This window comes from Diabrotica undecimpunctata, chromosome 3 (genome assembly GCF_040954645.1).
Source record: "Diabrotica undecimpunctata isolate CICGRU chromosome 3, icDiaUnde3, whole genome shotgun sequence".
Taxonomy (NCBI): Eukaryota; Metazoa; Arthropoda; class Insecta; order Coleoptera; family Chrysomelidae; genus Diabrotica; species Diabrotica undecimpunctata.
The window spans coordinates 173,952,478-173,958,599 of NC_092805.1; positions in this window are offsets into that span (position 1 = coordinate 173,952,478).

The following is a 6,122-nucleotide window of genomic DNA, read 5'->3' on the forward strand; positions in this document are numbered from 1 at the left end:
ACGCACTTCCAGACCAGAAGGCCGCCACCGTTGCAGATAAGTTGATCCAAGAATATATCAGCCGATTTGGAGTGCCTTTGGAGATCCATAGTGACCAAGGCAGGAACTTCGAAAGCGATCTATTCCAAGGAATATGTGATAGACTAGGCATGAAGAAAACAAGAACTACAGCATATCATCCGCAATCTGATGGTATGGTAGAACGGATGAATAGGACAGTTGGCAAATATTTGACAAAGATGGTGTCCGATCATCAGCGAGACTGGGACCAATACCTTCCGTTCTTCACAATGGCCTACAGATCTGCTGTTAACGAATCAACAGGCCAGACACCAGCGAAAGTCCTATTCGGACGCGAAATGCGACTACCTTGTGATCTAGAGTTTGGGTGTCGACCTGGAGAAGATGTAGCAGGTGAAGATTATGTGATCGAATTACGAAGAAGAATGGACGATGTACATGAGTTGGTCCGTTCCCACCTTCAGATCGCTAGCGACCGAATGAAGAAACGGTACGATACACAAGCCGAAAAGGGTTGCTTTAAGAAGAACGACAAAGTATGGCTGTATAATCCCAAGAAGCGAAAAGGTTGTTCTCCCAAATTGCAGCAGTTTTGGGAAGGTCCATACCTCATCATGGAGAAGATCAACGATGTCATCTACCGAATAAGCAAGATTCCGAGGGGAAAGCCGATGATAGTACACCATAACCGGTTGGCATCTTTCGAAGGTGACCACGACGTAGATGAAGAAGTGGAAGTAAACCAAGTCCAAGATGTGTCTGACCTCACGTTTGAGGAATTCATGGGTGCCTATGGAGGTACCGGTAAAGCGAGACATGGTGTTACCACTGAAGAAAAGCAAGATCTACTCGCGCTCCCCGATGACTACTCGCTGGCCCTTACCATCCCGGCCAGTATCAAAGACGCACCAGGGTTGGCATCCGTCTTTCGAAGGAAGTTTGGTCGAGTTGCAGAACTTCAATGCCAAGTGCCAGCGTCCGGTAAAACCTTGAAACTCCAAGATGCATCACGTTACCTTTTCTACCTGGTAACAAAAGACACTGCCCGTGACCAACCTACCTACCGAGATGTATGGGAAGCCTTACTTCAATTGAGAGGGCACGTACTAGAGTCCGACGTGCAAAAGTTAGCCATGCCAAAGTTGGAGTGCCGCCAATTAGATTGGAGGGTTATCCGAAATATGGTGGAGGAGATCTTTAAAGACACCGAAGTCCAGGTGTTAGTCTGTTGCAATCCGCATAGTTACTGGTGCGGAGAGAAAACCGTCCCTTGTCATTTTTATACAACTGGAAGTTGTAAAAGAGGGTCCAGTTGCCGATACCAGCATACAGTTCCGGTTCCAGTCCCGACAAGGTTCCAGGAGGAACAATCTTTTAAGAGGGGGGCAATGTTACGATAAATATACTGGCCTAACTTTTATGACTAATTATTCTGTTTTATTGTAGAAATTTCGGTGGAAGTCTAGAACCAAAATTATGGTGAATGAGCCGGCCAAGCTTCTCGATCTTTCGATGCTGTTCTAGTATATCAGGATTTCGTATATAAATACAACATTTTTATATGGAGGGCCAGTTAATACTCAAGACCCGCGCTCGCGAATTTGTACGTACGGATATAATAAATTATTGTAAGATAAGTTAATATAAATAAAGAAATAAATTAAATCCGTAAGTGTTATAAATATTGAACCTTTTAATAAATTCACAACACTCCTTATGATTCCCTCAAGAGATTGGATATATCCTTGTCTTAAACTGCTTGTTATTTCGTGAAATGTTGTGAGTTCTCCTTCTATTTTAATTCTACTCCTCTGATTCAAGAGTCATTTTAACCAGTCGTCCTTGTGTGTACTGAAAGTCTTATACATTCAGTATTCTATACAGGTATTCCCTATGTAGACCTGGTACATATCTATACTATGCTCGCAACAGTTTTATATTATCTATATCAGTGTAAATATTTGGCTCAGTTGAGATCATAATCATCATCGTCAATCAGCCTTCTCTAGATATGTTTATCTATTTCTGTTCTGTGCCTCTGCTATACAATTGGTGGCAATTCTTTTTCCCATTTTTGCCTGGTAATACGCTCGATAACGTTTTCTCTCGTCTCTCTCCCGATAGCAATCAACATGTAGCTTCGCCGCTTTTAAAAAAAAATTTTAAACTGTTTGTCCTTGTGTAGTGTAGTGTAATGTACAATTTTATGTCTATGACATTCTCAAAGATTGTTGGATAGACCAAAATTGACGAAATGACCCTGAAGATGTTCTAGAAAGCGAAAGTACTTGGGCAAGAATTAATTAATAAACCTTTCATTTAATCAAAGTTCATTTATTCGAGCATTCAACCTTATATCACTTCGATAACGTTTTCCACGCCGATTCTTCTAAGAACTTCCTCGTTTCTTAGTTTATTTCTTAAGCTTATTCCAAGCACTGATGTCTTCATTTTACGTTGTGTTCTTTTCAATTTTTTCGTTCATGTTTTTGTGAGAGTTAAGCTTTGTGCTTCGTATGTAAAGACTGGTATAACACACTGGTTGAAAGCATTCCTTTTATATGGATTGGAATATTTGCTGTAAACACATCTCTCATTTTTCCGAATGCAGCACAACTTACTCTTCTGAGCTGCTTACATGTTTGGTTGTCTTGCGTTAATCTTATTTCGTGGCCCAAATTCACATATCTTTCATACATATTACCTCATTTGGGGACGAAATTTGTCATCATTTGTATTTTCCCATGGTTTATCCTTAAACCGACTATGTTACTTGCTGTAGTTGTTGTAACGTATATTGGCGCTTTATACTGTGACAAATGCTTTGTGGAAGTCAACAAAAATAAGAACCAGGGGTCTATTATTATCGATAGACTTTTCGACTAGAGTTTTACTTCCAATCTGTTTGCCAGTATTTGATTGCCATAACCTAATGGAACTATGTTCAAGATCTAATTATCTCCTTTTTTATGAAAGGATTGTAACCTAATTTTTTCATTTATTTGGGATATTTCGTTGTGCAGACTTAGATTGAAAAGTGTTTGGATGTGGTTAAATGCCTGTGGAAGTACATTATAAATCTTGCGAACCTCTTGCACCATGTAAAATATTGTGTTGATTCCGCAAAAATATCTTTTTATAAACAAATACATTTAATGTATTAAGAATTACTTTTTAATTATGCAAGCCATTTAGTTTTTGATACAGAGAAGACAGTTGCGAAATTCCAAATGACGTTATAAGGTCAGAAAGTTCAGAAAAGTTTTTTGTTTTTTTTTATCAATACGAATTTGATACCAAAACTGCTGACATAATTGCATAATTGGATTTTGATAAGTTCTTAGTTTATACCGCTATCGATAAGATTTTACAACTTTATAACTCTGTACTTATATTTCATTTTTTGTTGTACTTTAATTAAATAAATTAGTATTCAAACAGTTGCCGCTGATAGCAATATCTTTGGAACCGACATCCACAATATTTGCATCCAAAACTTTGAAGTAAAATGTAATGATTTAGATAAAAAAACGACGAATGACACTCGGGGAGTGCTGACAGAAGTGACGACTTCTTATAGCGCGGTATAAGTACATGTGGGTTAATGAAATTTTATTTCTGCTTATTACTAAATTGTTAATCTTTTTTATAATAACACTGCACATTTAAGTTCTTTGAAATTTAAAAAATCTTAATTTTTTTTTTGAAAAATTGTGTTTAATTGATGTCCATCAAAAGATTGCTGTTTTCATTTTTGACATCCCCGTTATATCTTTGTTTTATCCCTGGTACTATTATTACCAATATGGGATACGTTCATCTTGTAGCATTTGTAAATTCCTTGTTATATATTGAAATCCCCTCGTATATGTTAAAAAATCGAATTCTTTCAATTGCTTTTTGCGTCGCCGAGTTGATATAAACACATTTTTAGAGTTTGTTTATATTTTACAGACGCATATGCTTTGATCGTTAAGCCGCTCGATATTGCTTTTCAAATAAATACTCACTTAGATCGCTGAAGGTTTTGCCGGAAAGATAATTGCGACACTCTCGCTGAGGTCGCTGTCGGTTGCAGTAGCTTACAGTGTTGTTCAAAATTGTTCTTCAAATTTGTAATATCTTCGTTTTTCGTCCTTTGTCATAGAAATGTGTATAGTAGCAGTTAATAGTTACAGTTAAAAGAATTTACTGACTCTCGCGGAGGTCACTGTTAGGGGCAGTTGGCTTCAGCGTTTGTCCAAAATTTACGTCAAATTTGAAAGGTTTTCTCGTTTTTTGTCCCTTTTTATAAAAAATAAATAAAAAGGAAAAAGACAGTTAAGATTTGGTTTTATGTATAGTGCGTCTGTATATCCGCTTATACGTATTTCACCCTAAAAGGGATCATCAGAGGCGGCTATTCACAGACGCTCTGAACGTGAAAATAAATCTTTCCTGTCTTGAAAAGCAACTCTAGCATGGACGCAAATAACGACATCTGATAATAAATCCGTAAACTAATTTTTCGAAACCAAATTCGGATTTCTGCTTTAATCTGTGCCTTCTAAGAATTGCAAGGCAAAACAGACGTTGATAAAGATGTTATTAGAGACATGGTAAATCTAAAATTGCACATGTTGTGGAATGCAATTGCCAAAAAAAAATCTAATAATTAACTGCAATTAATCTCCAAAGAAATAAATATTTACTCATTATTAATTTATATAAATCAAAAATTGCAGAATTCAAAACATAATATAATCAAAATGTACTTTTCCAAAGCTTTATCACTTTATATTTGAAGCATACACCATATACATTATAAAAACATGCCAACACTGCTAAACCAAAATTTTTTGTTCCATGTTTAACATTTGCGGCTATAATCAGCTTGTACTTTCGGTAAACTCAACCCCCATTTTACCTATTCTCTGTATAGACGCTTTATCATAAATTCTAGATCCAAAGAATCTTGAGCTAGGACGACTTGGTCATCTGCAAAGTTCAGGGAGAACAATACGTCATTTCCTATGGAGATTTCCATTCCCTGGCAGTGGTTTTTCCAATTTTGGAGGGCTGCCTCAATATATAAATTAAACAGTAAGGGCGACATACTGCATCCTTGTCTTAGTCCTTTAGTTACTTTTATTGGCTCTGATAGTCTATTTCCGATTTTTAGGAAAGTAGTGTTATCCCTGTATACTTCTGTGATTATTCCTAAAAGGTATGAACTAATGCCGAGTTGTAAAGCTTGCCATAATTTAAGTGGCATGGAACTATATCATACGCCTTTTCTATATCGAAAAATTTATTCCAAGAGTGCAGATTGGAATATATGGGAGATGAATACAGTATAGAGAGATAAACAAATAGTAACATTAATACTACTAACAACGAGGTCCGTACTGCGTTAATTAAAATGAAAAACGGGCCATCTCCAGGACCTGGCAATATAGTTGTAGAGTTACTTACAGCAAGAGGTCCACTCCTAATAGAACGAATAACTTTTAGAGAGAAAACAACATTCTCTTGACAATACCCTCAAACTACGAGTGTTTTACATATCCTTATTGTCATTATTTACTGAGGTTTACTTTTAGAATTTTAGAATAACTTTTCTAATGAATCAATGCTGCCAACAAATTAAAGAACCATCTGAATGAAAAACCGCTCACCAAGTGTCCATCTTTAAAAGGGTAATCGAAAAGAAAGGTTTGGAAAGAAAATAAATGGAAAAATACAAGATGATGTAGGACATCTAATTAGCGAAGACCAAAGTGGATTTACGTCTGGTAGATCTTGCACTGATAACTTGCTTTTTATACTCCAACAATTAATAGAAAAAAGCATAGCAGTTAGTACCGAAGTACATCTAGCCTTCATCGACTTAGAAACGTGAAAATGCTGTTAAGGAATACAGTAAACACAACAATAATAGTGTTTCAGCAGTGCTACCAATGTCATCCTGCATCCATTTATCTGATTATTCAATTTTATTTTAATTATATGATAGTTAAAGTTCTTTACGAAAAATTCGAATAAGTATATTTAACTATAAAGATTTGGATTCAGCGCCCTAAAGAACCTAGAAATAAGATATTTTCAGTAAAAAAGTTTTT